A 24,878-nucleotide genomic window follows, 5' to 3' on the forward strand; every position below is an offset into this window, starting at 1 on the left:
GGAAGTTAATGTATGGATAAGAACAGAAAAGGGGTGTGATTTCAATGTCCATGCTGTGTGCTGAAGAGGATGTATAGATATACTTTTTTTTTTAACCATTTTTTTAAAGTGAGATAAGAGTACTTAGAACTGTGGTGGACCCCAGATGCACTGAAGTTCATAAATTCTGGTAGAACTTTCATTTTTGCTGGCCTGGGTTACAGAATATTCTGAGTTGGAAGGGACCCACAAGGATCATCGAGTCTAACTCTTAACTGAATGGCCCATACAGGGATCAAACCCACAACCTTGGTGTTATTAGCAACAGGCTCCAACCAAGTGAGCTAATCTCAGGTCATGAGATAAAATGTTCATTTACCTTCTTAGAAGACTTCAGTACCCTAAAGAGAGTGGTGTTATTTTGGGATATGAGAGAGGTTTTAACTTACACTGGAGAACTAACCTGTGTTCTACCTCAGTTTCATGAACCCTTTCCCAGAAGCATGGAACCCTTTCCCATGGCAGAATGGACCCATGTGTTTTCCTCCTTGATGCTCCAAGGGCCAGCTTACATTTCTGGGCCTGGGGTGGGTCAGGCCTGGGCTTGGCTTGTGTCCAAAATGCTGTTCTGATGGACACAACCTCAGTAAGGGGGTGAATTTTTTAAATTTTTGGGGGGTTGTTTGTTTCATTAAGGTTTTGTTCTAGAGTCAGGTTTTACATGTTTTAATAGAGAAACTTGCAATTTTATTCACTCAACAAGGTGCTTCACTTATTAGAGCCCCTGGGAAGTTTAAACAAAATGCATGGCTAAATGAGAGTATTTGCCACTTCCTGTCTTCAAAGTGCTTTACAATCCATATAGACCTTTTAGTTGTTTGTATTAAATTATACTTACAAGATCATGAAAATTGAAAGGAATACATGATTTCACTTGTAAGGAAATTAATTTCTTAATTAACTGTTTAATTAAAACAAAGTAACTAGATTTGCAGAGAACAGCTGATTGAAGAAGATCTCAATCCATTATCTTTACAGAAAACTAGGTTGCACCAGGGGCAGGAAGAAGAGTTGCAGAAGCTGCTTTCTAAACCAGAAGCCTCCTCTGAGCACAGTACAGGAGGTCAGTTTGTTCTGCTCCCAGAGAATGTAGCAGGAGTTAAAGGCAGGGGAGCAAAGCAGTATGGACTGAGTTATAAACTTAGTTACACGGTTATCTCTTGTCAAAGTAAAAACTAATTTGTTTAGGGGAAAAATTGTGTGGTAAAAATATATTTATTTTCTTCACTATTTACTTAATCCTCAGAATCCCTTGCTTTTGTAAAATTAGCTATGTATTATGTAAGGCTGAGGAATTGGAGTAGAATAAGAGCAAGTCCTTGCTGTTTCCAGGTCTGCTCAAAATCCTTCATTGTCCCCCTTCTCTAGCCTGTCCAAACCTTATCATTATTACATTTGCTCTCAGGTTAAACCACAGCTGCAATGATAATACAGCTGAAAGACAGAAAAGAGTCTTTATTAATGGTGGCCAAAATGAACTGATTAATTTAGATTAAAATAACAGTAAAGATGGAATGACTTGGATTTTTACTGGGTTTTCCAGCTTAAATGGCTGCTGCTTGGGACTCAGGGAAATCCCTCTGGCATTCTGATTTCTTCTCTGTGCAGTGTGCTGAAACAAATAAAAGCAAACTGTACACATTTTGTTCAGCCCAACAGTCTGGAGGTTTAAAAGATGAGAGGTGTTTCTCAGCATGAATGAACTGTGAAATGTATTTGAGAAGGAAGCTTTTGATGAGAAGTGGCATAAAAAATCCACTCAAATTTCCATTTTAAGGTTTACCACAATGTTTATTCCTGCAGAGAAGTAAGTCTTATCCTCTGAATTTTAGACTATTGTACTGAACATATTTTTTTAAAGGTATTTTAATGACAATTGACACCTGAACCCTCCCCTAAAACTGTGTAGGGGGAAATCCTCTCCTCTATTCTTAAGTTTTCCTTGCTCAGATACAATAACCCTTGAATGTTTTAGGCCAAATACCCTTCCAGACTTTACACAAGGCTTTGGCTCCTAGATGGTTGGTCTGAGCTAAGAAAAGCTTTCCTGCAGATGGCATTGCAAACACTGCACAGCCATCACCAAGCACACTTCTTTCTTGGTTCCTCAGAGCGTGATAAGTTCTCCTCAGTGTCCAGAGATGGGGGTAACAGTGGAATCCCCTTTGGAGCCGAGGTGCATGTGACACAGACACTGTAAGCAGACAGACAGCTCACTGCTGCCTGCGTGTGTTTGCCTGAGTTCCTGAAAAGTACTTGTTCTAGTAGGTGTGTGAAATAAGTTACATCAGGAAATGAAGTGAAATTCTGGTAAGTTATATGCAAACATAACCAAAACCGATTTTCTTGAAGCACTGACAAAGACTGATGAAGTTCAACTGACATCAGGGGCACAAAAGGTAACTTGTCAGGTCTAATACCTTTCACAAGCACTAGTGCCATGTAACTATAATATAAAATAAGATAATTCAGCTTTCACAAACATACAGTAGAACTCTTCTGAATGTGCATATGCATTGTCAGGAATCCTTTAAAAAATAACCATTTCGTGGATTACATTTTGCATCTCTGTGTGTGTGTGCAGAAAAGAATTTGTACTGAACTCGTTACACTTCTTGCAAGTGCTCAAATGATAGAAGCCAGCACTTCTTCATGACTTCTCAAACTGAAGGCCTATCTCCCTTCTTGCACTAAAGATCTGTCAAGCAGGTTACATATTTATTCCAGCTCTAGGGTAGCCAGAAAAATGGAGGTACCACTGGGAGGAAGCACTAATCTAACCTATGGAAGAAAAAATCTCTTGCAGAGCTGTGCCCGTAACACTCACCATCTGTCTCCACTGGTGAGGAGAATCTTACATTTGCATTTCAGCATGCTTCAATTAAATTTTTGAAAACTATCATTCTCTAATTGATATCAGACCCTTGTGGCAAACAGCTGAAGATAGTGCTGTTTATCTGTGCCAGTGTTCAAGGAACAAAGTCTATAAGGAAAAGGATTACCTTTGTTAGCTTTGGAATAGCTGTGAAATAATTGGGGTAAACTTTGTAAACTCAGAATCTCCTCCATCCCTCATGTCATCCTTCAGGAACTGTACAAGTGTGCAAGCTGGCAGGGTGCAGGCTTCTCCCCAGGCTCCCTGAATGGGGACCCTCTGCCTAGTCAGATGCTGAGTGCCACAGTCTCTGCTGTCTCTGTTCACAGCTCCTGCAAGTCCAGAGCACAGGGAGGTGTAACAACACACTGACCTCCTCTCACCTGTGCTCAGCTGAAGCAAGTGTCCAGCAGAACCATGCAGCTCTCTGGGTTCATCCTGGTTTGCAGGGTCAGCTGTCCTGCACTCAGCCCCCCTGCCCCACAGGGCTCCAGCTACACAGCACAGACTGGTGCTGAGAGTGCTGCTGGAAATAAGAATTCCTGTGTTAGGTATGCAGGGAATGTTTTCAAGATGGTGATTTCTCAGGCTTACAGAGTTGGAAAGGGATTAGAGTGTCTGTCAGCGAGTGAAATATTGAGCTGCTCTCAAAATTCTGCTGAACAGATAGATGTGATTGAAGAGAGACTTATGTATTATTTCTGACTGGGGCGGGGGTGGAGGAGTGGGAAGGGTGGGGGAAGAAGGGGAAACAGATTGGTATTTTGTCTGTGGGATTGCTTTTCTTATCTGGGAACCAACAGGTAGCCTGCCTAAGCAGCCTCTGCTTTTAATTTTTGCAGCCCTGGCACGAAGATCAGGTGGGAGGAGAGGAGGACAGGACGAGGGGGCAAGCTGGGCTTACTGCTGCTTCCACCCTGAGGGATGGTATGGGGGCAGCAGAGTTAGTCCTTACCTACTGGGGGAGTACCTTCATCTGCTCCCTTGAGCCCTGCAGGGAAGGAAGCAGCAGTCCCCAGTTGTCTGTCTCTGTGGGTGTGCTGGGTTTGGCTGGGATAGAGTTAAATTTCTTCACGTTAGGGCCATTTGATTTGTGCCTCAAGCAGTGTTGATAACACAGGGATGCTTTAGTTATTGCTGAACAGCACTTACACAGAGCCAAAGTCTTTTTTGCTCCTCACCCCACCAGTGAGCAGGCTGGGAGGGCACAAGGAGTTAGGAGGGGACACAGCCAGGACAGCTGACCCTGACTGACCATAGGGATATTCCAGACCATGTGGCATCATGCTCAGCTTTAAAACTTGGGGAGGAGGCTGGTGAGGGGTGCTGCTCAGGAACTGATGGGGCATTGGGCTGTAATTGTTTCCATTTGCATCACTTGTCCTGGGGTTTATTTCTCTCTTTTTTAAATTTCCTTCTCATTACATTTTATATTTTTTATTATTTTAGTTCAATTATTTATTTACCTCAACTCATGAGTTATCTCACATTTACCCTTCCAATATTCTCCCCCACCCCACTGATGGGAAGTGGGCTGCTGGCTGGAGTTAATCCATGACAGCAGGTAACTGCCAGCTTGATCAATTCCAAACGTAACATTTTTACTTTTGCAGTGTGGAGCACCTCTCAAAGCATACTTAAGATACAGGGAAAGGTGCACCTGTAATTTTCTAGTATGGCTTGTAGTTGAGCTGGGAAATGCACCACACACATCAATGTTCATTATGCATTGTCCAGGATTAGAGCAGAAAATCATACTTGTGGTCTTCATCTGGTAGAAAAAATTCACTCTGGAATATTGATCTCATTGATCACTGTCTACACACTGCTATTCCAAAGGGCTGAATGTGCCTTCAGAGAGCCTGGCTCGCTGTTGCTGAGTGTTAGTTGATGGTCATGCCATGGCTGGTCCATGGGAACTGCTGGTTTCTGCTTGTATGGCAAATAACCAAAAATACCCCATGATGCAGCAGAAAGGCTGTGAAGGAAAACACAGTTTTCAGTGAAGGAAGAGGGGAAAGAAAGTGACCAAATCCCATCAGTGTTCCCTGCAGTGTAGGGTGTGTCTGAGATTTGTTTTATGGATTTTAGTGAACATGAATTTTATGAAATGGCTTCATCCAAATGAAGGTAGCAAAACCACTTCCCCATATAATGTACCAGACTGCTCAATGACAGCAGGTATAGAAATCTGATGGGGGACACTGCAGGGCAGGAATGGCTCAGATAGCAGCTCTGGCTGGAGATGCAGTACACATGTGCTCTCGTGCCTACTCTGAGGGTAAATGAAAGACCTGTAATCTCTAGAGCTTTTACTTCTGTTTTTAATTAGCAGTTCCCTCAAAAGATGCAAGTTCCTTTGTTTAATGTACATTTTGCACAAACTTGGACAGAAGGCAAATCAAAACTTATTTTGCTGTAGGAATAGATGGAAACATTCAAAAATCTTAATTCATCTGTTGTCAGAAGTACCAAACAACCTAATATCTCATTTCAGTGCCATCAAATAATTCAGTATTCAAATTAATCATAGACCTCACGAAAATCAGTAATACAATTCTACGTGAAATAAAGCACAGCTTCTGCTCAAACCAGCTTGCTCATTTGTAATATATTCTGATTCAGCAAATCTTTAACCTTTAGTATGCAATCAGCCTGCCTGGGAAGGTTGATCACAGCATTGTGTTGATGACAAAGGTGTAGTACCTGTGTCCTCAGAGATGGACTGATGTCCTTGCTATAGATTTTTCCTATATCTTGTAGATAACAAATAACTGCAGGAGGATCACATAAGTAATAAACTGCGTAAGAAGTGTCTAAGTTCAGGTCTGCAGGCCCAAGATGTGCATCTGATTGATAGCTGAGATCTGCTGAGAGAAACAGCAAGTTTCTGTTCCATCACTTTGAGCCTGAAGTTATGGAATTTTATCCATAAAAACTCAAGTGTAGATCAGCTTGATGAGATAAAGGGTCAGAAAAGAAGTATCATTCAAACTGTATCTTCAGTTTTTCATTATAGTGGCTGTGGCTGGTACTTACTAGATGAGAGCAGTACCCTGCTTTTAATTACACTCATGTCTTCGCACCCACTGACCATTGTAGCATCTTGTCTCATTTGGGGTTTTGTGCCTTTCTTGTGGTAAACTGAAGTCCATTTTCATTTAGTGAAGGTTTTGGCAAAATTTCTGTACAGTGTGAAGATCAGTCCAAGAGTAATGGAGTTTTTTGCATCAATAAGTGGTTGTCAGAATTGATGTTTGAGCTGCCTGGGGACAGAGGTGACTTGTCCAATGTTCTTGTGTGGTGAACAGGCAAACTGGGAGCAAGACCTGTATTTAATATCTAGATATTTGGATCAGTCTTTCTTTTCTCATTTTGTCTCTCATTTATTTTTCCTTACCCAACTGTACCTTTTCAATCCAATCCTATTAAGAAATCCAATTAGCACTACAACTTGCAGGGCACTATTATCATATTGACTTTTAAACATGCTACCGTATGTTTTTCCTGAGCCCTGACTGTTACAGAATAATTAGTTGAACATGCTGAGGCAGAACACTTTCCTTGAAAAATAAACTCTTTAAAATATTGCGTATTTATTAGCTGCTTATGTGATGTGGTAAGAAAAAAGGATAAACCAGCTATTCAGACTCAACAGGTGAGCTTAACATTGACTTCTTTGTAGCTGTCCTCCATGAGTGGAACAGATTGTCTTGTGTAAGAAAGTGCATGTTGACTAATAAAAACTAGCTGAAGGACTCAAAAATTGAGCCTCCTTGCTAAAAGGGCTGGCCACAGCTTTCAGGGATCTCTGAAGGTTTGTGTAATTGCTTCTTATGGCTGTTTTCTATTTAATTAAACCATCATTCCTCTAGTAAATACCACTTTTATTTGGTTTTTAATTAGCAAAAGAACTAATGCTGTGCATTGCTGAGCACTCAGAGAATACCAAGTGAATAATAAAGAACTGTACAAACAGACTGTCAAATCTTGTTAGTGTGCCTTCATTACCCCCTTCCCCAGATCTCATTCCTATGCTTGGGTTTTGCCATGCTGCGGTTGTCATAGTTATTAGGTCTATTAACACTGCTGTGATAAAACAGGTAAGCAACAAGTTTCATCTAAACCCCCCCTGTAAAATAGGAACTGGGAGGAATATAAATGGATTTGGGGGTGGTGGAATAGGAGGAAAGGTCCTTTCTTCAAGAGTGGACCCAATTTTCTTGCAGAGCTCAGCAGGTCTGAGGAGTGCAGGGGCAGTTCCCACCCGTTCTGCCTCCGCAGCAGTGTGGGACTGAGGGCCCTGCCTGCTCTGCCAGGCCTGGCCAGAGAGGAGCTGGCTTACAGCCATTCCCATCATCCTTTTCACTTTTGAACACTTGAAGTATATATTTTGTCCCACAATAGTTCCTTTTTGTAAGACAGCAGAATTTATTCCCTTCTTAGGGGATAGAGAATAGAATAACCATATTGAATCAACAGAAACTTGAAACAGATTCCTGTTGAATGGAAATCTTTTATGACACTGCAGAGATAAGAACTGATCTTAGCAAGAAGCCTTGGGATTTAAACAAAGGCAAGGAGAGTCTGTTTACATTCACTCACTGAAATTCTTGCTCATCTGTGTTAAACAAGCAGAGTTGTAGGCCCTGTGGTAAATCTCTTTATGGCTTTGCTTTGTCCCATCTATCATTGTAACTGTGATAAAAAAATGCCTGCTTTTCTGTTTGATGAAAAACATGTCCCTGTGTTTCCCTGACCCCTAACCCCAGCTATAAACAGAATGCCTGTCCCTCTTTCCCCAAACCCTATATATACCAGAATTTGTAATCAATAAATGATTCAGTTTTGTACACGCAAACTGTGTCCATGCACAAAATTAAATCGTTACAGATTGCCTCAGATTGATGGGCTCATCAGCCACAATCAGGGCTACCATAAGCCTGTGCTTGTCTCTCAACAGAGGCAAAAGAACACAAAGCACTTTTGCCCTTACCATTCACTTTCCCCATCCAAACTGCCTGGATTAAGCCACAAATTACAGCTTTTCTTGATGCTACAGGTGCATTGACCAGTGTGAGTTAGGATGACTCAACAAAAAGCGTGGGAAGGGGCAGCAGCAAAGAAAGCCTTTATACTAGACTCAAGGATCTAAATGTAGAGGGGGGTGAGGAAATCTTAGTACTTTGTCAAAATTTGTTGCTCTGAAGTATTAATTTTCTTTGAGTTTTTTCGTTGTTTCTGCTGCCCTTTCCAGTGAAGGGGTCTCTTCCCAGCCCCAAAACCCTGCTCTGGGTTTTGGTTACAGATAATAAAAAGTATTTGGAAGGTTTTTTTAATTAGCTGAAGCAGCACCATACCAATTTTCAGAAAATTGTTGTAATTATACAATTATATCAACTGTGTAGTTTTTCTGCAATTTTTTAAGTTTGATTCATTTACTGAATTATTACAGTAATAATTTGGTCTCAAGCCAAGGCCTTTTTATTTAATATTATTGGAAGTCCCTAAAGCTAAAGTATATATAGATTAATTCAGTATAAAACAGAAAACAAATACTTTTGTTTTAAATTGTGAATTATGAGAGGTTATTTGGGAGATTTACATTGTTTTTTGTTTTCAAATAAGACATAGACAAATGAAAAATATACAGACATCAAATTTTTTGACTCCAACTTACTTAGAATGATTTGTGTACCCTTCCCATACCACTGCATCAAAGTGTCTTATGAAGTTGAGTGCAGAAACATTTGATTTCAGAAAACCTCCATGATCTTTCCGGAGTATTTTATGAGTTTAATAACAAGTGTGATTTTGCAAGGTAACTCATTAAGTGTTAAAGTCAGTAGAAGGTTTCTTTTTGACTCCAGCATTTTTTAGGTCAAACACTGACTGGATCAGATTGATCTGAGGGGTTGTGGAGTCTCTGTTCTTGGAAATAGCCCAAACCTGACTCTAAACTACCCTGCTGTAGTTAACACTTCTCTAAGAAGTGCCTTTCATCATCTTCCTAATACTAACTTCTGTGATACCGTGTAAGAAAAGACATTATTGTCTCAACCTTACACTAGAAGAATGAGGAGGAGAAATTGCAAAATCAAGTATTTAGCAGAGGAAAGAGAACTTAAAGTGAATGTTATATTTATCCTGGAATAAATCAGACTTTCCTGATACGTTCTGATGAAATAAGTATAGGGATGACTTCGGGATTGTTCCAGCAGGGGATAAAGGAAGTGTACCAACTTCTGTTATACTGTATTAAACTTCTATTATTTGCCCTCTCTGCATGTAATTAGTTTCCATTGGACATACAGTAGAGATAGGCATGCTGGTTTTGACTGTCCTTGTTCGTGATAGATTAAATGTTGGCTGTGTCATTACCAGGTAATACCTGTTGGATTTAACATCTGTGAAATAAGACAGTCTCACTCCAGTTGTCACTGGCTGGGGGAGCTCTCTTCTGTCTGCTTTCACAGTTGCATGACAATATCAGCAAAGAGATCAGCATGGTAATATCCTGGCCCAGACTTTGCTAGGTACTGAGGTTCTTTGCAAAGACTTACCAGTGCCATCTTCAACAACAGGGCAGATTTATGTTTAGTGCTGTAAACCCTGTGAAGTCAGATGTAAGCTGAAGTGTGGTTTATGATCCTCTCAGAGTTACTGCACAAGATCTGAAAAACTGAAAATATGTTCTATCTAAATAACAATACCTGCCTCCCTTGAAGGGAACTGTATGTTACAGCTCCTCTCCAAAATGAAAGAATTACTTGTGATCCAGTGGTAGGGTGATGACTATCTCGAAAAAGACAGACAATTAGTCTTGCAATAGTGAGTTGTAAGATTTTTTTTTCTTTTAGAACAGTGGAAGAATTGTGCCCTTCAGTGGTCACTTAGAGCCCTGGAGTTTTCTGTGGTTTCCTTCTCAGTGTCATGTTACAAAAGCCTATGTACACAGCAGGTACATCCAAATGCCCTGGAAAATGTGGTTCTTCATCATTTCCTTCCCCAGCCAACACTATAATTACAATTTCCGTTGTTAATATAATCAAGAATTCCAAAAGCATATGGAATTTTGTAATGTATATCTGGTCATATTTAATTAGTCTTCCAAATACCCACTCTCTTTCATGGATTTGCAGAAACACATGGGTTTGTTTCCATGTGTGGTAAGTCCATACACCCTCATTTATGTCCTGTCTTGGGTTCAGTTTTCGCACTGTGAATTTTGTTGTTGTTTTTTTCCCTGCTCTAAAAGGACAGGAGTAGGTCTGTTACCTCCCCATCTGGGCTTTGAAACAGCATTGTCTATCTCTTTGTTATTGGTATCCAGTTGTGGCTCCAGCTTTGGATGACCTTGGTGCCACCTCTTCTATACACCTCACCATGTTTTCCATCTTGTTCTGCACCACAGAGGTGCAGGGTGCTTCTTCAGAGGCAGTGGCAGCCCTGGGCTCTGTGTCCAACAGGGCACTTGCTTTGCATTGTCTCTTTGTCCCAAGGCTGCAGTGACTCTGGCACTGATTTCCAAGCAGTTTCTGTGGTCAGCATCAGCAGCAAGTAGTTGTAGCATCTTTTGAAGCTTCCTGGGAACTAACTGGCACTCTGGGGCGTGTGTGGCCAGTGTGCACAGAGCTTTGCTAGCTAGATACAGGTGTGCAAACAGTGCCAGTGTCACTAGGAGAGAGTACATATGTGCTGTGACACCAGCAGGAAGATACCATGGGAAGATGTTATCTTCACCTTCACACAATGAACCTTTTGATTGTGAAATACGTACCCAACCCTTCAGCACAGGTCACTAATTGTTAGCAATACAGGGCTTTTGTCCTGTGCTTGCTGGTGGGCTAAACTCATCACGTGGGATGCAGTGAGCAGCTCAGCTCAGCAGGAAGCATTTACTGCTATTTCCTCTCAATTCCTCATTAGTGAGACTGCTTTCTGCATGAAATCTTATCTAGCAGCAAAGTGTAAGTAATGTATTTTCTGCCATTGTAGTGCTGGCAGCCAGAGTCCTCATAACCTGCAAAAGTGAGATAGAAACTGGAACCCTGGGAGGTAGATGAAGCTAAGACACAGTGTGAATTGGTGCAAGGACAGCTGTTCTGAAGTATTGTTTCAGTTAGGGTGATACAGAGGCTGCCAAATGCAAATTGAGGACAGAGTTTCACAGCCAGGTATTTGGAAATAGTCTGTTTGAAGCATGTGTGATGTCCAGGCTGCAATGAGTTCAGGTGTCCTCCAGATACACTGGCTCTGTGGAGGCCTCCAGGTCCCATCCTTAACTCTGCCTTGCCAGTGTCAGTGAAAGTGAAGAATAAGTCTTGGTGCACAGAAATCAAGGATGGGGGTACTTTTTGTGCTGGAATTCTGTGGGCGGAGGCTCTTAAATGATGGGTTTGCAGTAGGTCTCTCATTTCTGGGCCTTCTGGCTTCAACTGGAAACTCCCAACATTTATTCCCCGTGCACAGAGTATAAACCTCTAAGAAACAATTCTGTTTGTAAAGAAGGTGATGTTTATGCTTTTCCAGAGGTATGAGGGGAAAGGATGTTAGTGTGCTGTTGAAAACACCCTGCACAGAAGTCAGCCCTCTGCCATGCAGCCTCCCTCCCCAGCTTTGTGTAGCTCCAGCTTATTACTCATGGGAAAAAAAAGAGGAAAAAACCAACTTAAATTCAAATAGTTTTCTTGGTTTGCTTTGCAGTGGGCCTGGGTTTATTCCCTCTCACACAAAGATACACATAAAAAGTCTGCACATCTGCACTGGAATTTGGGCAGGGTTAAACCACCTGATTCCTAGACAAGCCAAACCATATTTCCTGAACCACTGCAAGTATTTTATTTTATTTTTAAGACTCCCCATTCTCCTCTCTGTCATGTCGTGCACAAATTAGTCCTTCAGAGAGTAATTTGAAAACAGGGACTGTGTGTGACAAGACGATACAGTGTGAAATGTGTGGTACTTCTGTTTTCAGTTCATTAGAAAATTGAGATCTCTTGTTACTAATAAAACTTCAGGTTTCTGTTCTTTGAAGCAGACAATATGCCAGTCAGGCATAATTACTGAGAAGAGCTGCTTGGATGGATCCATTAACTTTCCTTCATGGTTTTTATTTTTGGTTGGTTGGTTGGTTTGGTTTGGTTTTTGGTTTTTGTTTTGTTTTGTTACCCCCCTCCCCTTTTTCCTCATGTCTTGGCCTGGAGATAGTAAAATATATGGCATACCTCCAATAATTACCTGAATGGCAGGCATTTAATAGCTTTATAATGTATCTAAGTGAAGGTTATTAAATCTGCTGTACTGAGTTTTTCAGCTACAGCTATTTTATTCTCTGTCTACGTAGAACTTTAAAAAACTCACTGTGCAAAAGAAGTATTGCTTTCCAAATATATGGTAATTAATTGTCCATTTGTATTGATGCTGGACATAAATAATGAAAAACTCTTACAGAGTGCCTCTCTGTAAATGGTTTTCTGGGTAGACCACCAAATGTAAGTGCCTCCTTATTGTTATAGATTGCCTTTTCCTGTGTCACTTTAAAATTGTTGCTTTCTCCTGAGAAATTATGTATTTCAAATTACTTCTGCAGAGCTTATCACTTCAGAAACATTAATCACCCTTGGATATTTGTAACCTGCCTTTTTATGCTCTTGATTATAACTCAGAGTCCAGCATGAATTTCATGGTTCTATGAGTTGCTGAAGTAAAATATTGTCGCCTGAGAATTTAGCATAGGATGAACAGGTGAAAGATTCTCTTCTTGGAACAGACCAAATTTTTCTTTTTTTCTAGGATGATATAGGAAAACATGAGAGAAATTACTTGTATTAAGACCTGGGAGGAGAAACACTGCAGGCATTGCTGTCATTGCAGATGATGATTACAAATGATCTTAGAGAAGTGATCTAGCATAATTCTGAGAACCGAGATGCACAAAACTTTTCTGTCTTATGCATTACTGAGTAAATCCTGATGGTATAATATACAGGTCTTTTACACATGGCTTTCCAAGGTCTCTATTATTTGCTGGTGAGCAAAAAGTGTTGTTGGAAAGGGACTTAAAATATCTTTGTCTATCTACAAAGACTGTGTTTGCCTGGTGTTAGGTAAGGGTTCAGCTTAATGTAAAGTGGGCTTAAAATTCCTATTGCTTAAGCAGTATTTAGTGTGGTTTAAAATAAACAGCTTATAGTTATGTATATGACCTTACAGCATGCTTCTGGAACTCTAGTGTAAATTCAGTGCTGAAAAACACTGAACTGTGGAATAGATTACAATCTAGACTTCTGGAAGAACCCTGGCTTTGGAGAGTATGTTGGACTGATTTTATGGAAATAACTCAATCTGTTTAAATCTACTTTTTTATTGAGGGTACCCAAAAATACATGTAGGTTATTATTGTTTACCTTGGCTGAACGCCAGGCATCCACCGGGCCTGTGCCTCCCCTCGGAGGAGATGGGAGGAGGAAAGAGGGAAAAGGAAAAAAACCTGCGAAACCGAACCTGCTAAGAGAGACAGTTTAATATTTACACAGAGAGGAAAAAAACTATACACACTATACACACAGAGAAGAACTAACAACAAAGACTACTTCCCCACAAGAATGCTCTCCTCCTCCAAAGAAACGGCCTGACTATTCCACACAGCCACCCGGAAGGGAAGAGAGAGGCCTTGCTTCCTTCTTGTCTCTTTTATATCTGAGCTGACGTACCATGGTATGGAATACCTCATTAGCACAATATGAATCAGGTGATCTACCTCGTTCCTTTTCCCTCCCAGGCAGGGTAACCAACCCATCACAAGGTTCAGGAATGAAGGCAAGAGAATTCCAAAGGGGACTTATTCTTTCCCAAATGTGTTATTGAACTTCTGCATTGAATGGATGTAATCAATGTCAGAGCAGAAGTAACTGTTCTGTCTCAAGGTAGGTGGATAGTTTGGGAGACAGAAAATTCTGAATCAGTATAAACACTGACCAGTTTTTAGACCTTTTCGAAACAGTGCTGAGAATACCCAATTGGATTATCTTTATAAGTAACTTCAAAGATCTCCTGATGTGTGTTCTCTCTCTCTCTCAAACATCCTTATTTAATAAAAAGCAGACACTAGAAACCTTACTAGGCACATCTACAAGTAGTAGTGGGTTTTTCCAAATTTCCTCCAATTTTAATCTGCAATTTTAATGCCAAAGGCATACCTGGTCTCATACGTTTGGTACAAAGTATGACAGCTCTCCTAAACAGTATCTTAATTGTTAGAAAACTGACTGAGGATGTTGGAGATGGGACATAAAATCACCTGTGCTCATCCATGTACCTCATTGTGCCTCAACGGTCCCTTGGTATTTTGCCCACCCCGCAGTTAATGTGACTGCCCTTGCTGCTACTTCCAGAGGAAGAAAACAGCCATTGGAGACATAATATCCAGTAGTTTGTACAAAACATTGTCTTTTAAAAATCCCTTTATTCTGCCGATGTGTCTGTTGGCCCTCTCAGCCTTCCTCTGCACCGAAGTGAGCTTGTTCCCTGCTCTCTGGGTCATGTGGGTTGGGACAATTCTTGAAACAAAGTGCAGCATTCACTTGTCCTTACTGCTGAAGAAAGTGTTACTGCTGATCCACTTATTGTATGATTTTCCTGTACTATATCCGAGTTTGCTCTGAAAGAGTCCTTTGAAGAGAAAATAGAATTTGCAAATTATGTTTACTTTTTTCACTCAAATGAGTAGCTTACCAATGAAGTTAAACCTGTTACTGTTCAGAGAAAAACTGGTGGGTTTTGCATTTTTTCAAAAAACCAAAATGCTCAGTCATGAGCTACAAATATAGTACTGGATTCCCCTTCAGTGTTTATTTTCCTTCCAACACTTTTAGAGCCTTAGTACTTCTGTGGAGCTTTTTGTTGTTGGTTTGGTTTTTCCCCATCCTGACTGTCATGTTTTTTCTCTCTGCAAAGTCAGAATGGCTTCATGGGTATTTGCTTGGGTAAAAGCAAAGGGCCTCAAGAGCTGCCCTGTAAGGTTTAATGCTGCACTCTGCTGTGACTTGCTCAGTGTTGAGTCCAAGCATGATCACTGTTCAGCGGAATTTCAAATGAGTTTATTACTCCTTGAAATTAAATCCTGCTGGGAGAACCTGCTGCTGACCTCTGCCTTCTTTTTGTCTGTGCCTGGTGTCACCTGCAAAGGTAACAGAATTACTTGTGATGGGTAACTGCAGATTTGGACAAGGAGCACCTTATGTTAGGCTATACTCCTCATACCTCCAGAAGTATTTGAATGTAGAGAAATGCTTTAGATCCATCCTGGGTTTGGAGCTGCTTATTAAGGCTATTTCTAACTTTTCTCTGACTTTGAAATGCACTTTTTCTCAAGGTTGGTTCAGTAAATTGACACATTTCTTGTAACACAGGCAGGCATCTCTATTTAGGATTAGAGGAATAATCAACATAAGTTTTGCTGGTAAATGTGGCATGGATAATTGGCTTTTATCCAATGTTTCTCTTCTTTTTAGTCTCAATTTATCATCCAGTTTCCCCTGTTTCCTTCTTTTGTCTTTTTTTTTTCCTTCCTCTGCATATTCTTCTCCCTTCTGAAGTTTTCTAAAGGATAAGGCTATTCAACAGGGGCCAAGGAATAGTGGAGTTTTCAAATCAGTGAATTTTGAACAAAAGAAAAATAGATTTTAGTGAATAAGTAATTTGAAACAGTATTAACTGGTATTAAAATCAGGGATAAAAGGAAGGCAATGTTGTGTATGTACCAGAGCTTGAATAAGTTGAATTAAGGAGTTCAGGTAAAAAGGCAGAGTACCAAACTAAGCTTCTTCAAAAACTCAGGAAACCTGACCTTTGGCCCTGTTTCCATTCAGGGCTCTAGGAAATATTCCCTTGCTTTCTTTTGATTTCTTTACTAGAGTTTTCTTTGTAAAATATTCCAAAACTATAGGTGAAAGCTCTATAGTAGAAGTGGTAATTATCTACTGCTTTATATCTATCTGAATTTCTACCAAAAGAATTTGCCCATTTGCTTTCTTTTGCAGCTATTTGCTTATTACACAGGTTGTATGGGCATTTTCTCCCATTTCTTAGTAATTTGCTAAATTTCAATGCACTATACAACTTAAAGCTCATTTAAGCAATGTTGTGTACAAACCATATCATCCAGAATTGGAAAAGAAATCCACAGACATACTATAAAAGGAAGGCTCTCAGGACTTAGTTCCATTGTTATAGCTGGGAAATGGAGACCTTTGCTCCTCAAGAAATAATCCTATACTAGAAGAAACCCCAATTGCAGTACCAGTTCCAAAAGCAGCTAGTGAATGTTTCCATTGTGATCAGATAGAGGTTAAGACAGATTTTGTGGCTTGACTTGTAAGCAGAAATGGAAGCAAAACCAGTTTATGTGTTTTTTTCCTTTTCTTTAATCCTAAAAAAGAAAGGAGGCAGAGAGCTGAGCTGATAACTTAGAAAAAAAATTGCTGTGAAAGAGAATTTAACACTCCTTTTCCATCAATTTTCAGGCAGAACTGAAGAGCTGCTACTCTTATACTCTTTGAATATATCAGGATTTAATATTTGAGCAAAGACCTAGCAATAGGAAATAGAAAGGTGTGACTTAAGGCTTCCTGTACCTGCCCCTTTGTCTTTGCTGATTTTTGCTATGTGTCGAGCACATGCTGTGTTGGCAGAGCAGGGTCTTGGAGGAACTTTCTAAGATGACTCTAGATAGTGCATCCTGAGTGTTTTGATACACAAGATTTACCCTGCATGGAGGTTTGTGCTGCCAGGTGTTGCCTTGATCTGAGCCAGTTCATCAGTAGTTCAATATCGTGGTCAGACTACTACTTAAAATTACCCATCTTTTGCGTAATGGCAGCTGGCTCTGGACAAACCTGCAGCTGCTGAGTCCCTTCAGCTTTCTTCCTTGGAGGAGAGATGTGGGTCAGCTTTACATTGTACTTGACAGTGCAGCAGTTGCACCAGATGTCTCTTGCTGAGTCTTACTTCTCCCACCCTTTTCTGCAACGAGAATTAGTTGGAAAGCGGAGGCTGGGAGGAGGAGTTAATGAAATGAGAACATGCAACTTCTTAATGAATTATATCTAAGATAATTGGCTAATTACAGCAACTTGTTAATTCCCCATTACTGGAACTACCTTCCCCTGATGGCCTCTTCGGTAACTAATTTCTTTATGAAAATGCAAGTGTTGGTATGTGCCTTCCCTAAAGTTTTTTTCTAGGCCTAAGGCCTACATTGGTACCAATGGATGTTTCATGGCTTCAATTTGCCATTTTATGCATTTCACACTGCTCTATCACTTGCTCTTTGACTCTTAGTGCCCCAATAATGTAACTTCCTAGTGTTGCCCAGCACTCAGCCCACTGACTGTGGAGAGCCCTCTGAGGCAGTGCCGTCATCTTGCTTGTGGAAGGGGAGCAAAGCCAGAGCTCAGGGCAGATGGGCCCCTAAACACACCAGGGCATCTTGGTGTCTGTGACTTGGCTGTGTTTTCAAAACTTCTCCCCAGCACAGCAACCAGGTTTCTGAAGTCTTGGGATAACATCCATGTTTTCTCTTTTTGTGACTCCCTGTAGCATGTTAGGAACAAGCAAGGGCTGACACTGGCCACCTATTAGTTATTGTTTAACACAAGTAATAGCATTTATGTGAGTAACCTAGCAGTAACTAAGGAGTACCATAACAGTGGTGAAACACAGCAACACCTCAGCCAGGCAAGACTGAACAACAATGAGAAAGTAAAAGTTCCAGTATCAAAGTAGCGTTGACTTAGATGTGCCCAAGAGAAAAATAAAGATGATAGAAATAGGGCATTACCACCAAAGCCAAACTATTGTGTGTTTTATAGACAGTCAGGCAGAATGCAGGTGTGCAGAAAAGGACTTCCCACACCTCCCCTCCAGGTCGTGTACTGCCAGCTCTCGTGTGTCTGCAGCGAGCCCCCACCAAGTGGCAGTGGGGCCTCCAGTGCCCTGATGATTCATTTGTGTGTGTCTGTGGTACAAAGCATAATGAGTTGATCTGCTTCACTGCTGCCTGGCCATGCATGTGGGAGTCTGCATCCTTTTCCTTCAGCACACCAAGCAAGAGAGGGACTGAAGAAATTGGTCCCATTTAGGCTCCAGCTCAGTGTTGGCAATTCATCACAATGCAAGGTGCAGCTTTCCTTTCAAGTACAGCCCCTGTTTAAGATTTGTCAGTTCAGCTTTTGTTAGCACAAAACAAAAGCTTGCCAGCTTTATGGCACAGATAATGCCCTGTCTCTGTGCCTTGGAGTTGTAGCAGAGACCAAAGCAAAGCCTGAAATGACATTGTGCCATTAAAGTCAATTAATGTCCATGCAGTTAACATCATAAACAAGTGATAACCAGAATCCTCAGCTGACACTTGAAGTTTAAAGCTGTTGTATGGCATTTCCAAGTCTATGTGCTGTCTAATGACCCCTCTGAGCACAATTACTGTATAAACTGAACAGAATGTATTGAATAAATATGCCAACTTCACCTCTTTTTAGAGTTATAATAGTGAAATTTTAGTAGACTTGAGATTATGTTAATTGAGAAGATGCTATTTCTCTCTTAACTGACTCTGCAGACACCTGTCTGTGGTTCAAGAAGATATATATAAATAGATAGGGATATATCTTCCACTGGAAAATAGTTTATACGCAGGTCTGAAGAAATCTAACCTAGGTATTAATGCTTACTGGTGCTTATACCTCCAGACTGCCTACTTGCTATCCAGGAGAAATACACAATAATTGAATTTTTGTGCAGGTTAGCACAAGAGATTGCAGCTTTGCAACTTGGACAAAAAACTAAACACTAGAAAATTCCTTCCTGTTTAGAACAGCTATTTAGCAGAATCCATGCCAATCTGCCCACGTTCTTAGGGTGTGAAATCAAGTGGTTTTCCACTTTCCTGTTTTGATGATATTGGAGGTAGCAACTGAAACAGGATTAGTGCACTTTGTGGAACTGGATGATTTGAGAGTCTTGCAAACAGTTTCCAGGCTCACAAAGCTTCACATATTCACAAATATATGCATGTATTTTTCCAAAGAAACACCATAATCATGATGTATAAGTTTTTCCACAATGCCTTAAGATACAGATGCACTTTTTTCTTAATGCAAAAGCAATCTCTCTTGTAAGCAATCCGTGCAGCTGAAATGGTGAAACTAGGCAGAAAGACACTAATGGTGCCAGCAGAGCCTCTGTTCCAATTCAGTTGTAGGCAATGGCCAGTCTGTAAAGGCTGCCTTGGTGACAATTAGATGTTACACCAAACAGTGGGAATGGAGGACAGAAAACTGGATATTTTCTCAGCATAGCTTTCCTCAAGCAAACTAAACCTTTATATAGTAGCTCAAATGGTTACATTTGCTTCACCGAAGTGCTGTAGTTCTCTCTAAGAAGCCTAAACTGGTGGAATGATTTCGTGATTTGCCAGAATTTGAAGAATTTCTGCCTTCCTTCATTTCCCAAATGCTATCCTGCATGCTTTTCTTCTTCTGCAGGGAAGCATCCTTCAATTCTCAAGGCCAGATGGAAATGGGATACAGCTCAGTAGTTCCTTATTGAGTAGAGAGTTAAGAGTTTGGATGGGTGACATCTTTTTTTCTATCTGGAAATGGCAGAGATCTAGAGATACACCTCTAGAATTCATATAAGTACTTTTGTTCAAAATGTATCTGGAAGATAAATCTAATATAAACCCAAGTTTATTGTAGTGCATGATTAACAAAAGAGTTAATAGTAATTAGTTACTTGCTGTGAATGTAAAATGCTTAAGGATAGAGAAAGATCCAGCCAAGCATTCTTTAACGTACTGAAGAGTGTTTCATGTTTTACATTAACTAAACTGTTATCTCCAATACCTTTGGATATAATTTGGCATCACTGCTAGATTTTTGGTTTTGTTCTTTGCCCGAAAGCACTCTGAACAGAACAAGTACCGACAAACTGAAATACCCTTTCATTTCATGTAAGTGTGTTACCCTCAAGGCCTGAGCAAGGATGTATTTGAGCAGTCACAAGCATCCACTGATGCATCCATGACATTTAGTTTAATAATAGTAATTAAGCTTTGCACTTTTTTCTGTGATAATGTACCTTGCAATTAATAAGCTTCAGTTTAATGAAATTGCAGGGAGGAAGGGGAAAGTAGCTTCTGTCATACTCTTTTTCTTTAGTTAGGAAGGGTTCCAATGAGCAAATTGACAGGAATATTTAAGTAGAGACAAAGGTTTATTAAAATCACCAGTGAGTACCACAAACCATTAAGAAAATATCTAGTTAATTGATAAGGACATATTTAATTAACTTTTCCTTAAAAAGCTCTTTGGGTAGTCAGTTGCAATGTGAGAGCGATAATCTTCCTGCACTTGAACCAACCAAAATTTGGATTGGCAGTGGAACTGGACCCGCACAGTTCATAATGGGTTTTGGCCTTTCATCTTCATACTTTGCATACTGCGTATTTGATTTTTTTAAGAAATGTCATAGTGCAAATGATAAAAACTCATCACATGGTCAACATAATCATATGTATGTATTTAGACACACAGAGTAAACTTCTTGGCTCATGGCACCAATGTCAGTTTTGTGCTACAGTATGGTAGCTGTTCCTGGAAAACCTCTGGGGTAGGAGTCTATGGAATTGCTGTTATTCTGCAGACATTGGCAGAAACCCTCCAGTCCCCTGGTCCAACACTTCTAAAATACACTGAACTCTGTCCCTGTTTCTGGAACCTGGTTTTGTCCCATTTGGTACTGGGATTAGCCTAACAGGTGTGTAATTCTTTTCCTTCAGAGGATAAGTGCCTTTGCAATAAGATCAAAAAACTTTCATGCAGATGAATGTTTCTCTTATCAAGGAGCTTGCAAGGGAAGATTATGCACAGTTACCCCTAAAATACCAGGCAACTGAAGGATTTAGCAGCATTTATCTCCAAAACCCAAGAACACTTAACATTTTGACACAAAACTGCACTGGCCTGGGAAAGACACACCCTCTCTTCTTCTCAGGTCTTTTATCATCCCTGGCCCCCACACTGTGGGGTCTGCAAGAACTTATCTTTTCTCATACCGGGGAGAGCTCCTCTGGAATGCAGGAGGAGAAAACATCTAAAGCTGTCTCTGGGAAAGATGCCTCTTTCCAGGCTGGAAAGCTTTCTTAAGTGACAAAAACCCTCATCTCCTCGCAATAAATCTTCTGGAAGGTTTTTCTATACTTAAAGAGCTCACTCTCAAATGTCTTACACTTTTTTGGGAAAAAAGTTAGACTTTGAGTTTCGCATGTTGAAGGCCATTGAAGAAATTACCTCCTCTCACCCCACTGTACTTCTGGTATCATCTTAATCATGGAAATGGAACTGTGATACATATAATTATTCAGGAAGATTGTGGACTGTTGAGGGAGTATTCTACCTGCTGAAGTGTGCATGATACATAGTGTACTCCAAATATGAATATTTACAGACCTGGGATGTGCTGTATACAAATCATCCTTCTACCTGTGTTGCCCTTTCCCAGATGTGACATTATAGTCATAAATCTACTTCAGTTTGCTTTTGCCCTTGAATTTAAGCTTAAATTCAGAATGTAAATATGCTTGCAGGATACCCCTGGCACCTTTATTTTCCTTACTGATTTTTTCCACACATGTGAAACATCTTTTGGTATATTTTGAGTATTTTACTTTTCTTCCTGATCTTCTGATTTTCTTGAAGGGTTTATCTCAGAGTTTGACTCTTTGCTTTGTTGTCCTTCCAGTTCTCCTGTACAAAGAATATATCATAGAATGGTTTGGGTTGGAAGTGACGTTAAATTTCATCTTGTTTGGTTGCCACGTGGAGGGACACTTTCCACTAGACCAGGTTGTTCCAAGCCCTGTTCCCACCTGGCCTATATATGCTCTTTTCCTTGTATTCTCCCCTGCTACCTGACTGGTAGCAGCAATGTGGGAGTGAGCAAGGATGCTGGCTCCATCACCAACATCCAGCTTGGTTGGTAATAGAACATTTTTGGATATACCTAAGGGAAGAGGCACAAAGGAGTTTGAGTATCTAAGGCTGCTGCTTAGCTTTAACATCCTAAGTATAGTTTCGGTCATGTGCACCTGTATTGCAGCTCTTCATGTGCTTTGTTTCCATGAATGTCAGCCTTCCTGTGTCAAGAAGCAGAATTTAAATAGTGCTGCCACTAGAGGAGCAGTTAAACTGTAATTCATAAATCAGGGTCGGTCTGGTAAACTGAGAGCTGACTTTGCTACTGAGCAAGTTATATGGAACTGCTGCCATGCATCTAAGAGTGGGAGCTGTGCTGGCAAAACCAAAACCATCCCCCTTTCCAGAGAGCCCTCTAAAAGTTCTCTTTACACATATTTTACTTGTTCTAAAGCATAAACTGCTTTTTCGGGTTTTATTGACTATGTTATATTTTACAAACTACTTTAGAAAGTTTTACTTCAGGCACTGGCTTTATAAATTGGCCTTTTTGTTTGCTAAGAGTTTTGCTTCTTTGTACAGGTTTTCAAAGATTTTCGGAATGGTGTGATTTGAGTCCATGATGTATCTGAAATAGTGTGGTACTATTTCATAATTCACTGTGATGTATCTAAAATACAGTTAGTTTTATACAGTTTCATAATACTTTCATGAATGTATTACTCTGATCTCCTTCTAGTAACCCTATTTTTGTGGCACTATCTTTTGCAGTATAATTATGCAAATAACTAATTAAATTAAATTTTTCAAGCTGGGTGTACAGGACTACAAATTACCAATGATAAAATAAACACCTAAGTGCAACTAATGCATAGATGTCTAAAAGAAGATTAAATGCCAGAAAGAATATTTAAATACAAGAGTAATAACAGTTCAGTAAGTGAAAGAAATACAGGCTTATTTAGAATGTTTTGTGCATGTGTTCATTCCTTAAGGTCACTTAAAAATAAGAAATCCAGGACAGCATGAAAAGTGGTGAGAAAACATGGTTTAATGTAACAAGGGAAGAACAGTATTCTTCAAGTGAAGAGTGTTTTTCAGGGTTTAGGCCTGTTCTAACTAAGAAAAATGTATGAGATGATCTTTACTGGGCAATACTTTGTATTATTCTTATGTGAAAATGAAAGCACAGTTTAATATGCCACTAGAGTGTGTTAAAAATGCAGTAAGCATACTGATTCTTCAGTTCACCACTGAAAAGTAAAGCGTAATGGGTAAATACGGGGGATGTCTTGATTGGAGGCCACTGGAGTTATGATGACTGTATGGTTGACTAAATCACACTTGTTACTGTAGTGGAGTGATAGGAAATGTAATCATGCTCTTTAGTGCATGCCTTCAATTACTACCTAGACCTTCAATGAGGCAAATAAATGAGTTGCTGTTCATCTACTTGGCACAGGTGTCACCAGCAGAGATTTATCTTATGGCACTCAATGTCTTCTGGTGTCTGTTCAAGAGGGATGCAAACTGCTTGTGAAGGCCAGGCTTCCTGGAATTCCTCTTCCTTCTCCAAATTCATGACTGTTCCTGCAAACTTTCTGGACTTCCAAAACAATTTTTTTACTGTCTTTTCTTGATTACTTGGATTCTGTTGCCCTCAAGACAAGTCTTGACGGGTCTTGACTAGTCTGGCATGTGCTGTGGTGGCAATGAGGCAGGTCTTACTCTGGGCAGCAGGTTGCAGTAGCTGTATCTGATATTCCTTCCAACTAACAGATCTGTAAAATTATAAAGTGCCTGGAGACTCCAGTAAATTCACATAATTCTAGTGAAACCCCCCAACAACCAGCTCCATATTATTTTGCTTTGTCTGATGTCAGAAGAGCCATCAGGGAGGAGGGAGTATGAGAGTAGTAGAGCATATGTAGGTTGGATGCTTTCACTGGTTTTATCCCTCAGGAGATTTTGCTTTACCAATAAGCAAAATAGGAATGAAAGGAATAAGCAAAAGATACGTTCATAAGGAGCATCTTAGCAGTTATCAGCAAGTCGACATGCATTGGAAAGGCAAGATACTAGTCATTGTAGAAACTGTAAATAATAAATGCAGTTATGTCAAATAACTGGGTATGACATCAGTTAAGTAAGATTAATTTTGCTTTTAACCTGTGGTTTGTCCTGTTTCAATTTTCTGTGATGAGAACTTATGTTCTTGTACGTCTTTGTGGGGCTTAAACCTACCTGTTCATCCTCATTCTCATATACCTAATTCAATAAGAACCTGGTGTTGTGCTCTGGATTTAGCTATAAACTGCCCAGAGTGGTTACATTTTTATTTAAGACTTTTTAAAAGCCTTTTGGTTCATTATAACCTCTAATTAGCACCCAGAGAAAGAGTCACACACTCTTCTCTAAGAGAAATTCTTTTTAGTTTAATGAGAAAAATAAGATATTTTGGCAAAAGGTTTTTACAGGTGTAAAATACAACCAAGTAAAAAGCATTTTGCTAAAACATTCAGCACAAAGACCCATTCCACAGGAAACACCCACTAAAACAATCCATATACCAGCTTTAGTAAAACACAGTTCATTGTTTTAAGTTACACACAAGAGAAGGAAAAGAGAAGAGGAGAAGAGGAAGAAATGGTTACTGACTCACGTGGTTCATGTTGCAGGAGAGACCAGAGGGAAGGAGAGAGAGAGAGGGAGACCATGTGGAGCCTCGTGTATTTATAGAGTTCAGTTTTCCCTCCCAGGCAGGATATCCTGTGGGTGCTTTCCAGGCCAGAGTGAGTTGTGCTGTAGCCAGTCACAGGCTGCAGGGCTGTGGGGTGGTCGGGCTACCAGGCAAGTCTGCCCTGACCGACAGCCCAGCTACGGCCTTCAGCTCTGCCCTGTGTCTGTGTGGGCAGCAGGGCCTTTCCTTCAGCTCTGCCCTGTCTCTGCTTGGGCAGCAGGGCCTTCAGCTCTGCCCTGTGCTCTGCTTG

At 40.3% G+C, this 24,878-nt stretch overlaps 1 protein-coding gene across 13 annotated transcripts in view; it reads left to right on the forward strand.

The window, feature by feature from the left end:
• Positions 1 to 24,878, forward strand: part of KCNIP1 (potassium voltage-gated channel interacting protein 1) — a 443,767-nt gene that overhangs the window by 353,646 nt on the left and 65,243 nt on the right. Inside the window, exon 1 of one of the 13 annotated variants that reach the window (XM_027705021.1) lies at positions 21,799 to 21,819. The exons of 11 other annotated variants lie outside the window; for them this stretch is intronic. The gene's annotated coding sequence lies outside the window, so the exon portion shown is untranslated. Of the gene's footprint in view, positions 1 to 21,798; positions 21,820 to 24,523; positions 24,681 to 24,878 lie in introns of those variants that run through there. One more of the 13 variants, XM_027705018.1, reaches the window with a different exon arrangement.

Source organism: Neopelma chrysocephalum, unplaced genomic scaffold (genome assembly GCF_003984885.1).
Source record: "Neopelma chrysocephalum unplaced genomic scaffold, ASM398488v2 Primary Assembly neopelma1_303, whole genome shotgun sequence".
NCBI lineage: Eukaryota > Metazoa > Chordata > Aves > Passeriformes > Pipridae > Neopelma > Neopelma chrysocephalum.